Source organism: Xenopus laevis, chromosome 1L (genome assembly GCF_017654675.1).
Source record: "Xenopus laevis strain J_2021 chromosome 1L, Xenopus_laevis_v10.1, whole genome shotgun sequence".
Classification (NCBI taxonomy): Eukaryota; Metazoa; Chordata; class Amphibia; order Anura; family Pipidae; genus Xenopus; species Xenopus laevis.
The window spans coordinates 19,847,342-19,859,846 of NC_054371.1; the positions used below are offsets into that span (position 1 = coordinate 19,847,342).

The 12,505-nt window shown below is 41.1% G+C and overlaps 1 protein-coding gene across 6 annotated transcripts in view; it reads right to left on the bottom strand.

The window, feature by feature from the left end:
- ctbp1.L (C-terminal binding protein 1 L homeolog) overlaps positions 1–12,505 on the bottom strand; it is a 362,230-nt gene that overhangs the window by 36,092 nt on the left and 313,633 nt on the right.

Below are 12,505 nucleotides of genomic sequence, written 5' to 3' on the forward strand. Positions count from 1 at the left end.
ACCAAATCTGAATCCAAAAAAATCACGTGAATTTTTGTCACACAAACAAGGAAACCAGACATTTTTTATCTGTGCACTGAGCTTGCGGCTCCCTTTCCCCCTTGTTTACCTAATTAATACACAGTATACAAATTAGGGTTCGGATTCGGGTTTGCCCAAATCTTTCACAAAGGATTCAGCCGATTCTTAAATTTAGTGGATTTTGTGCATTCCTAGTTTAAAGACTTCTACTAACAATTCTGTACAAAGTACCCCGTTTAGTTTCATTTGAAAACTGCCAAACTCCCTTTAACGATACAGGTGTGGGACCTGTTATCCAGAATGCTAGGGATCTGGGGGTTTCCTGATAACAGATCTTTCTGTAATTTGGATCTTCATGCCTAAAGTCTACTGAAATAAGAAGTACAAGGTTCTGATTTATGATAACAGGAAAAAAAGGAAATCGTTTTTAAAAAATTTGAATTACATGGATAAAATGGAGTCTATGGTAGACAGCCTTTCCGTAATTCGCTACGAATTGATACTAGGAATTACGGAAAGGATTAAACGGAAAGGATACTAGGAATTACGGAAAGGATGTCTACCATCTGGATAACAGGTTTCCAGATAATGGATCCCATACCTGTACCCATACACAGGCAGCTATAGGCTGCCGACAGATTAAGTCAGATTGGGCAGTCTATGGGGCTTCCGCGATCGATATCTGGCCAAAAGTCAGGCAGATGTCAATCAGGTGGGTTTAAAAATCCCGTCGGATAAAGGACTGAATCGGTTTGTCAATGCGGCCCTTGACCTGACTGCCCGTTTTGATCCGATTGTTGGGCCCTAGGGTGGGTAGGGGTGCCACCTTTTAAAATAATCTTCACCGGCAGGTGGAGGGGCGGGGTTAAAAGGGCGGGTTGTGACGCTAAAGGGGGCGGGGTCGTGACGCGCTATTGGCTGGCCGGGTCGTGACGTCAAAGGGGATGGAGCCAAACGTGCGCATTTGGCAAGAAGCCCAGAAAAAAAGGTGAGTTTGGAGCAGGCTGGGGGCAGGCCACGGGCTTTTTTTTAGGTGTATTACAAATTTACCAGCAGCTACATTGCCGGTAAATTTGTAATACCGGCCCCGGCCTTGGCTAGGCCGGTAAAATACCGGCCGGGTGGTAACACTAAGGGTGGGCCCTGTTGGGTGGGCCTATAGGGGAGAGGTTGCCAACTCTATGACCAGATTAACACATACACAAGAGATTCAATTAAGTGGCATTTTTCAAATTCCCGGCAGATTTAACCACTGAATTAAAGTTTGTGGGGAAAAATACAGTACCAAAAAAATTTAGTTTTTTTCATGCTTTCACATACAATTCATTAACGTCTCAGGTTTCATTTCAACTGAAAAGTTAAAGAGCCCCCAGTCAGCTTGTTATTTGAACTGCGAGCCAAGTTCATTGCAGAGGCAAAAGGAAAACAGGAAAAAGGAAAAAAATGGAGAAAAGACAAAAAAAAAAAAAAGTCAGGACTGGTTGACTGAGATTAAGCCAGTAACAACAGAGTGCTGTCCAAACACAACAGGCACAGGCTTGGCCCGGCTGATCAGGTTACATGTAATCACAATAAAAAGAAAAAAAAAAAGACACAAAAGAATTACTGTGCAGGAGTTTTGCTCAAACCACAAGCAAACGATGCGTCCAAAGGTCTCGGGTTGTTGTACAGAGAGATACGAAGGAACGGAGAGACAGCGGCAGAGCAAGGAAATATATTTACAGCAGCTTTTAAACACAGTCTGGCCCAGCGAATTGTGGTGTTTAATGTCAATAACAATCACTCCGCAAAACCGCAATGGCTTCTCCCATGGAGTTATTAATAGATACAGTCATTATTTAGGGGTTGCACCAATTCAAAGAAATCCTCCTCTACAATATAATCTGCTTCACTACCATCAGCCTGGTTACGTATACTACTGCCACATATCTCATACCTCCCAAATGTCCCGTTTTTCATGGGACAGTCCTGATTTTGACAGCTCAACCTGCAGTCACTGAAATGTCCCGACTTTCTCTTTGATCTCCTGCACTGAAGAGCCAGAAAAAGATTCAAAGTTTCTAAAACTTAACTGGCTTTTGGCAGAGAGCCCAAAATGCGTGGCAGCTGCTCTTAGATACATTTGTAACAGTTTAAAATAAGCAAAGAAACAATTGTAACAATTTAAGATAAGCAAAGAAACAATTGTAACAGTTTAAGATAAGCAGGTCTCTTGGGGAATCTGTGACTTGCAGCTTAAAGGGCAATTCACCTTCATTAGCAAAACTGTAATAACACATGAAAACCACAGAAATGTGTTCAAACTTTCATAACCTGACAAATTTTGTAAAATGAACATGGTAATTAGGGGGTGTGGTCACAAAATAGGCGTGGCTAGACAATTTCCCATGCGCTTCGCAAGGCAGAACTTTTTGTCCCTCTTTCTATTTCCAAAATGTTAGGAGGTACGATATATAAAGGGGGCATATTCCCTTTGACACAATTCAAAGGAGCAGTAACACCAAAAAATAAAAGCATTTTAAAGTAATTCACATATCATGTACTGTTGCCCTGCTTTGGTAAAAGCCATGTGTTACACACAGCACAGCAGCTTGTTTATATAAATTATAGTAGTACTTATTTGTTATCTACTGTGTATCCTGTGCTTGAATGGCTGCCCCGATGGCTACACAGCAGCTTGTTTATATAAACTATAGTAGTACTTATCTGTTATCTACTGTGTAGCCTGTGCTTGAATGGCTGCCCCCATGGCTACACAGCATCTTGTTTATATAAACTATAGTAGTACTGTTATCTACTGTGTATCCTGTGCTAGAATGGCTGCCCCCATGGCTACACAGCAGCTTGTTTATATAAACTATAGTAGTACTTATCTGTTATCTACTGTGTATCCTGTGCTTGAATGGCTGCCCCCATGGCTACACAGCATCTTTTTTATATAAACTATAGTAGTACTTATCTGTTATCTACTGTGTATCCTGTGCTTGAATGGCTGCCCCCATGACTACACAGCAGCTTGTTTATATAAACTATAGTAGTACTTATCTGTTATCTACTGTGTATCCTGTGCTTGAATGGCTGCCCCCATGACTACACAGCAGCTTGTTTATATAAACTATAGTAGTACTTATCTGTTATCTACTGTGTATCCTGTGCTTGAATGGCTGCCCCCATGGCTACACAGCAGCTTGTTTATATAAACTATAGTAGTACTTATCTGTTATCTACTGTGTATCCTGTGCTTGAATGGCTGCCCCCATGGCTACACAGCAGCTTGTTTATATAAACTGTAGTAGTACTTATCTGTTATCTACTGTGTATCCTGTGCTTGAATGGCTGTCCCCATGGCTACACATCAGCTTGTTTATATAAACTATAGTAGTACTTATCTGTTATCTACTGTGTATCCTGTGCTTGAATGGCTGCCCCCATGGCTACACAGCAGCTTGTTTATATAAACTATAGTAGTACTTATCTGTTATCTACTGTGTATCCTGTGCTTGAATAGAATTCATCCATATTTTTTAAAAATTATTTCCTTTTTCTCTGTAATAGTAAAACAGTTCAAATATATAGGGCATGCTAAAAGTTTTACAACAGACAATTCAGCTAATATACAGTACACAAGTAGCTCCACTTATCACATCTAGGGTTGCCACCTGTCCAGATTTCACCTGAACAGCCTGGTTTTTGGAAGGGCTTCCAGGGTGAAAAGTACCTGTCTGGATTTCCAAATTAGAAAATTCAGACAGGGCATTGAAGTGAATGACATCGCGATCAGCCAATTGCTGATCGCCACGTCATCAGTTCCACCCCTGCCCACTGCTTTCAGCCTACCCCCTACATCATCAGCCCGTCCCTTGCCCATTTTTGCCCAAAAAAATAAACGGTGGCAACCCGAACTAGTGATGTGCGGGCCGGCCCGAAACCCGCGGGACCCGCTGGTCGGGCGGATTCAGGTCGACAACTGCAAAAAATCTTCGGGTCGCGGGTGGGTCCGGGTCAAGCTCTTCTCCTGCTCTCCCCACCTGCGACCTAGCACTTCCGGAGCCGAAATTCATAGACTTACGCCACCCCTCCCATTTTGTGACGTCACTGCGGGGCGGGCGCGGGTCTATGAATAGAGGGGCAGCAGCGGGCCGGGTGCAGATTGGGAGGAGGTGGGTTTGGGTCGAGAAATTCTCGACCTGCACATCACTAACCTTAATCACACCTACTGTAGAAGTTGTGACTATTCTCCCTTATAGGTAGGGATGCACCGAATCCAATATTAGGTTCGGGATTCGGCCAAGATTCTGCCTTTTTCAGCTTCTGCTTCGCCGAAACAAATCCGAATCTTAGGGGTGGGGAGGGAAATTGCGTGACTTTTGGACACAAAACAAGGAAGTAAAATGTTTTTCCCCTTCCCACCCCTAATTTGCATATGCATATGCAAATTAGGGTTCGGATTTTGTTTGGTATTCGGCCGAATCTTTCACAAAGGATTCTAAATAGTGGATTCGGTGCATCCCTACTTATAGGTGAAATTTGTTCTCACAGGCAACTATAGAGGGGGCCTGGTACTGAAGCAAAGCAGAGCACCAGGCAAATAGCCAGCCAAGGGCACATGTTGATTCTGATGCAGAGGAAACTCCTACACTCAAGGTGTATGTGAGAGAAGAGGAAGTCCTTTATCCTTATCTCTGCCACTCTCATAATAATAATATGACTTCTGAAAGACTTTGAGCTTGAATAAGCAAAGGACGGCCCTTCTGTCCATCAATGGCTTCCGCCCTACACATGTTCCGCCGTTCATTTTAGAACTAGTGCAACAAAGAAGAATTGTACCCGCTGAACCCATTTCAGCCTTCAGTTTCGATAACCGAAATGTAGCTGATAGCAGCAAGTTTTGCACAAAGCAGTAATTATTTGGCATCTGGGTGTCTGTTTGTCTTCTCTATTGACACTGGGGAGGGGGTGGAGGGGTTACCTGCTCTAATTTGATGGCTTGGGTCACAGCCTCCCTTTGTTATGTTTAACTTTCCCAGACTAACCCTTGCCCAGGATATCAGCCTCCTGCACAACGGAGACTAATTGGCTTATTAATAGGTTAAACCCTCTCACCTTTTCACCCTGGGACTTCCAGAGAGACTAGTTGAACACACTTTTCTCACATTCATTTTCTGATTTTTTAAATAAAAAAAGTCTGACCAAACTAGAATCCACAATTTGACCTTAATGGGATCCTGTCATCGGAAAACATGTTTTTTTCAAAACACATCAGTTAATAGTGCTGCTCCAGCAGAATTCTGCACTAAAATCCATTTCTCAAAAGAGCAAACAGATTTTTTTATATTCAATTTTGAAATCTGACATGGGGCTAGACATTTTGTCAATTTCCCAGCTGCCCCAAGTCATGTGACTTGTGCCTGCACTTTAGGAGAGAAATGCTTTCTGGCAGGCTGCTGTTTTTCCTTCTCAATGTAACTGAATCTGTCTCAGTGAGACATGGGTTTTTACTATTGAGTCTTGTTCTTAGATCTACCAGGCAGCTGTTATCTTGTGTTAGGGAGCTGCTATCTGGTTACCTTCCCATTGTTCTTTTGTTTGGCTGCTGGGGGGGGGGGGGTGATATCACTCCAACTTGCAGTACAGCAGTAAAGAGTGATTGAGGTGTATCAGAGCACAAGTGACATGACTTGGGGCAGCTGGGAAATTGACAATATGTCTAGCCCCATGTCAGATTTCAAAATTGAATATAAAAAAATCTGTTTGCTCTTTTGAGAAATGGATTTCAGTGCAGAATTCTGCTGGAGCAGCACTATTAACTGATTTATTTAAAAAAAAAAAAAAAAATTCCCATGACAGTATCCCTTTAATTATTATTTAAAAAGCACAAATGAATTGGTCAAGGAAAACGCGAAAAAAAACATATGAAAAATCTTATGGTACAATTTTTCAGAGGTTTTTCCAGCATTGTTCGATTTTTTCCAGGTTTTTCCATGAAAAGCCTGAATTTTCCAGATTTCTGCCCAAGAAAAAGTCAGATTTTCAGGCTAATTCTAGCGCAGACCACATAAATATGCAAATAGAATTGGGACCTCTCCCATTGACTTATATACAACCTTGGCAGGTCTGAGATGGTGGATTTTCGGATTCAGACTTTTTGTATCCTCGGGGTATAATAAATCTTGAAAAAAAGTTTTTGACTTAATATTTATTAATAAATAACCCCCTAAAAGATTAAATCTGTTTTTCCAATGGCAGCAAATACAATTTTATAGCCTGTTTTATAGCGGAGTGATCAGTCAGGAATAAGATATGACCTGAAATCTGGCAGGATCACTAGATGATCTCTCAAAAATGTTCCGCAACCTGCCATTAATGTCCAGATGGTTGAGCAGTATGGTTGAACTGGGCCTTTATGGCCATCTTTAAATACTAAGACCATTGTACTGTATACAGCTTATTTGTTATCGTCCTATGCAGAAGAAGACATTTTTTGCACACTTACATGGTGTAAGTTTTACCTTTGGCAATTTCTGTGGTTTATAATGCTCACATGCAGGCAACAAATCGACCCATGTGATATTAGCCTTTATTCATAGCCTCCTTTTTGTATCCACGCCAACATTGAACTCCTCCCCAAAAACTACAACAAACACCCCTAATCTGTTGGCCTGTGAATGGCCACCTTTAAAAGGGGAGGATCAGTGATATAAAGAGGGTGGATTAGTGTCAATTAGGAATTCATTTGGAAAAGAGATAGAGGGGCAAGGGGAAAAAAGCGGCGACCTGGAAGCAGAGATTGGGACAGGCTGTAGGCGGAATAACAGTAAATTAAAAATTTAATGGTGAAACACCAGGCAGATGGCAACCCTACTCTCGTCGGAGGGCCCCATCCACTGCCTAATAAGTGTCCGACAGTCTGTTGGTAGCTTATATCAGCCTGTTTATGGCCACCTTTAAAAGGGGTGGATCAGTGATATAAAGAGGGTGGATAAGTGTCAATTAGGAATACATTTGGAAGAGAGATAGAGGAGCAGGCAACCTGGAAGATTGGGGCAGGCTGTGGGCGGAATAACAGTAAATTAAAGATTTACTGGTGAAACACCAGCCAGTGGCAACCCTACCATTGACCCAAAAATCTCTCCAACTAAAGTACTAGAACTGGCCAGAGACATACAGAATGTAAAATGTCCTGATGATCCTGAATGACACCTATGTACCAAGGATATCAGTTGGTTAGTCGATTGGGCATGTTAGAGAATCTCATCTAGAGATGCAGCATGTTGCCCAATGCAGTCTTCTTCATTTCTTGTTGTTCCAACTGTTCGAGCTGTTGGCCCAAATGAACAGAATAAAGACAGCCATACTCTGTAACGGACAACACGGGGTAAGGATAATGACAAATCAACATCTACGATGAGTGAAACTGTCCACAAACTAGAAATACTACGATCAAAAAAATAAAATTAAAGAAAAATCAAACCACCACATTTGCAATCAAACATGCAAGGCACGGCTCCCTGCCAATTATGACTACAAGGCATAAAATAAATATGAACACAGATGGGTTTCGAAGAGCAGCAACAGAGGCTGAGAGAAATTCATTGAGAAATTTCAGTGGGAGCCAATTACAGTTTTCTGATATAAATACTAATTATAAAGCGAGAGAGAGAGAGGGGGGGGTATTGTTTTCATATTCATGCGGCCTTTGAATGCGGAATGCTAAGAGGGATTAGTGCATAAAAACAACTGTGTCTCTATGACAACACGGGGAAAATGGTAGCTGGGCTCAGCGCATCCGATTTGCACAAGCACTATTTATTCATCAATTAGATACTGTCGTCGTAATTGGAGTTTTACAGAGCAAGCAATAATTCACTTTCAATCTCGAGGGAAAACAACAATAACAAAGACCTGAACAGTGTGAAGTTTGGCACACAAGGTTCTCTGGAGGGGCTTCAATTTATCTACTGTATCTCTCTGTTTGAGACAAATATCTGAATCTATCCCCCAGATCAATTGCAATGGCTCGTGTCTTTTAAAAGGAAAAAATATATATGTGATGAGAAGGAGTTAATTGTCTCTACTGCGAGGAAGTACAACCCATGCCCTGTGGGAAGAAGGTGTTTTTATTTGGTGCAGGGAAGTATGGGAATTTCCTCTTCACTGTTCTATAAAAGGAGAGGGAGCACGTGGTTCTGTCTTTGGGAAAGGGGTGGAATGTTCCTGAAAACCATAAAATTGGCCAGACATGGTGCTTCGTTGGGCCTCCCTCACAGATATCTGTAAGAAAATGCAGCAGATATCAGTCGGGAAGGTTTAAAAATTCTGTCGGGCTCCTTAACGTGGTCCTCGTCACCTGACACCTGTTGTATTGAATTGTGATCCGATCATCTGGCCCAAAGGCCAAATGATCAGTCAGCCGGGTATCAACGAGCAGATTTTTAAATGTATAGCCATGCTAAGGTCCAAAACCCTAGTGGTGTTGGTCTGGTCCATCTTGGTATGGGGAAAATCCCCCCTCCAGCCAGGGTTGTCACCCGTCTGGTTTTCAGGAGGGCTGTCCAGGTGAGAATTGCCTGTCCAGATTTCCAAATTAGAAAAGCCAGACAGGGCTTTTAAAGGAGAAGAAAAGTGCCAAAAGTTAGGCACCCCCAAGTCATCATATTTACTTACCTGACTTCTTGGGCCGATGCTTTATATCAGGAGAAAACTGCACCAGCAAGCACCGCGGAGTGATCCTCTCCTGGCTTCTTCTTGCGGCTGGGCATGCACAGTAGAGCGAAAGGCCGAACTTTAAAGGGGACCTATCACCCGAAAAAAATATTCCAAAACCTATTTTATCACGTTAGTCAAGCAAAATAAAATTTAATTACCCAATATAATTTATCTGAATCTTGTTTCCTTTGGTCTGTCTAGCTATTTCATTCTACTGTTCATGCGTCTGCCCCAGGAAGAAACTTGAAGAAAGAAGAATCGGGAAGAGGATCACCAGTGGTCACTGGTATAACCCCAGGCCAGTGAAGTTTTCTCCTGATAGGAGCACTGGCCCAGGGTGTCAGGTAAGTAAATGCGATCACTTGGGGGTGCCTAACTTTTGGCACCACTAAGTAAAAAGAACTTTACTTCTTCTTTAAGTGAATGACACAGTGATCAGCCAATTGGCAATCTCCATGTCATCAGGCCCACCCCTCGAAAAAGGTTGTAGCTTGGGTTTTGTCGGAATTGGGAGAGGGTGCACCTGAAATCGGCAACAGGGACCCTATGAATCAGGATTTGTAGACAGTAGCAGGTCTTGGTCATGAACTCCTCGGTAACTTATAATATCCTTATATTTTACAATAGGGGGAACTTTATTCACTATATAAACACATACATACATAGACTGAAGTTGGCAAAAGTACCTGCGTCAAACGAAGTCTCCGGGGCAAATGTATCAAAATGTGATTTTAGATTTCAATAACTAAAAACTCACTCCTGTTCTATTCATTCCTATGGGATTTCTAGAAGCATATGTATCAATTTGTGAAAGTTAGAAAATCCCATAGGAATGAATAGACTGTGGGTGAGTTTTTATTTATTAAAATCTAAACTCACATTTTGATAAATCTGCCTCTCCATTGTCAATAAAAAGATTTGTACAAACTTTGCAAAAAAAAATCCCCATGTTCAATTCTGGGCTAACTGAAAAACAATTAGATAACAAAGATTCCCAGCACTGTCTCACATCACATCAATCCTTTTCCTATGGAAATCCAAGACTCCCCAAAAGGACGTAAAGCCTGAGAAAGAAAAAGTACAAATGGGAACCATATGGGCAGCGCCTTTAAGACAAAAGACGGTTTTATTGCTGTTCTTATTGACGCTTGTCTCCCTTAGCTTTTAAATGGATAATTACCCAACACTCTGAATTAGAGTAAGAACCACTCAGTAGACAAAAAAATAAACGGACACACAGAAAAAGTGATTACAATTGATCTTGTAATCCATGGAATTGTGATAAATAAATCAACAGTGAAGCATTTAGTAGGATCTGGTACCAATTTTCTAATTACCAATATCCGCTGATCTCTGTACAATGTTAAGATTTCTCAGATTGTCTAAAATATTTAAATTAATTATGCAAATTGCATACATACATACATACATACATACATAGACAACTACATTCTATATAATATATACATTTATGGACCAATTTTACATGTTTGCAACACTTCATTTAATAATAGTCTAAACCAAGGTTTATAGATGGCCTGCTATCCAAGAAATTCAACTCGGCACTCTAATATGTAACTTGACTGAGCCATATTACAACTGCATTCGATTCAGGAAGGAGAATTCCACTTGCCCAGAGATCTATGCCAGTGTGGGGCTGTAGGGTGTGGGGGTGCTCATGCCATTTAGGGTAAGGATTTGGGGAAAAGGGTCTAGTTGGTCCTCTAGATACACATAAAGGCCAGCTTGATGATCCCTTGGGGTAAAAACTCAATTTATTGTCTTAAATAATCTTGGAACCATAGCTAAATGAGTGATACGCCAATGTATTTCTATATCTGTAATCATTAGGGGTGCACTGAAGCCAGGAAGCGCTACAGGATTCGGCCAAATAGAATCCTTAAAATCATGAGACTTTTCTTCGTACAAACAAGAAAGTTAAAGTTGTTTTTAAACCGCAGACGCAGTTCTTTGTAAATATGCTTAGGTGGGTTTGGATTTGGTTTGGGATTTGGTCAAATCTTTCATGAAGGATTCAGAATCCCAAAATAGTAGATTCGGGGTATCTCTAGTAAATATGTTATGCACTGTAAGGGTGGTCTAACAAAAGGTTGGATCCTCAAAAGGGATCAACTAAAGTCCACCAACCATTCAGTGGAAATGCTCCAGAAGAAATGACAATAATCTGTTAAAACAGTCACTGGTCAACCATACGGCTCCAAGTATTTTCTTTTATATAAACGAAGCCATGTTATGTAATCTCTTGAACTCTTTTATAGACATTTACTGAGGAGATCTAATATGTTCAAAACTGACTTCTCTCTTGAACTCTTTTATAGACATGTACGGAGGAGATATAATATGATCAAAACTGACGTATCTGAGGGATGCTATTGCTTTCTACAGCTTTAGAATGTGAATCGGCCGGCGAGATGGCATTCGGATTGATTCGTTTTCCGAAGTTGCCTCACGAGGAAACTTTGGGCAACTTTCGGAAAACCGAAGAAGAGCTGGTGGAAAGGCATTTTGTAGAGATTAGTCACCAGAAGAACAGGAGATGTCGCAGGGCAACTAATCTTCCCCGAATCCGCACGTCTGCCACCACGCTTAAGTCCATTAGTTTTAAGTCCATTAGTAATTTGTCTTGAGTTGGTTGGTCAAACTATGGAGGAGTTGAACAAATGCTGATCAGCCAAAACAGACACTGGGTTGACAACTGGCTCCCCTCAGTGCATGTATGAAGCCATCTGCCCAAACATTGCCATACTGGCCCACAAGTTCATCTAGTGCAGCAGTAAATTGAGTAAGTGGAATATGACCAACCACAGGTTGAGGGCATTAGTATGGACATGTTTCATACAACACCTTTTAACCCGCAGGGGTCTAGCTGTGATGGTCTACCCTCAGCAGGTTAAGGTTAGTCAGTATGTGCTCAAAAAAGTCTGCCACGAGAATGGTTGTGCCACCAGCATGCAGCTAACGAGGCCGTGAGCAGGAGTAATTTGGTGATTGGCTAATACTACATTCGCCTGAATAGATATTCTTGTCAGTATTATATTAATTGGGAATTCATGGAATCCATTATTTAGATTCCAAAGAATAATGGGTTGGTTTTTATATTTTTCACAAGCTCGCAGAGAACCTCTTGCACAAGCACAGATATATATATATATATTCTACTCTTGTTCCCTATCCAAGTGCCAGTCAAAAGGTCTTAACCGAATTCTCCTGGGAGCTTTCATTTTTCAAATGCCACCACACTAGGATTACCAGTGACATTTTGATGAATGTCATGAACATGTTTTTGTTTAGATTATTGTACCATATAGAATTCATTAGCCAGGTAATTAAAAAAAACAAAGAAAATTCAATTCCAAGAGTCCGTTATCTCAAAATATGACCAACTTAATAAATTAGTACATACTTGGCCACAACTTGAACAAGACACAGCGCATCCCATTACGTCAAGCCACTGTCCTAAGTGGCCCCCAAGACGGTTATTATATAGTGAATAAAGTACCCCCTCTTGTAAATTATAAGGATATTATAAGTCACTGAGGAGTTCCATGACCATGTGAAAACATGGAACTCCGAGGTAACTTCTAATATCCTCATATTTTGCAACTGGGGGTACTTTATTTATTATAATACACAAATTTCAGTGAGTCATGTGACAGAAATGACATCAGAACTCATCAGAACCGTTTATAACTGATGACATCAGAACTGACCGTTTATAAGGATATAATTTACAAGATATTCATAGATTTTGTGTATT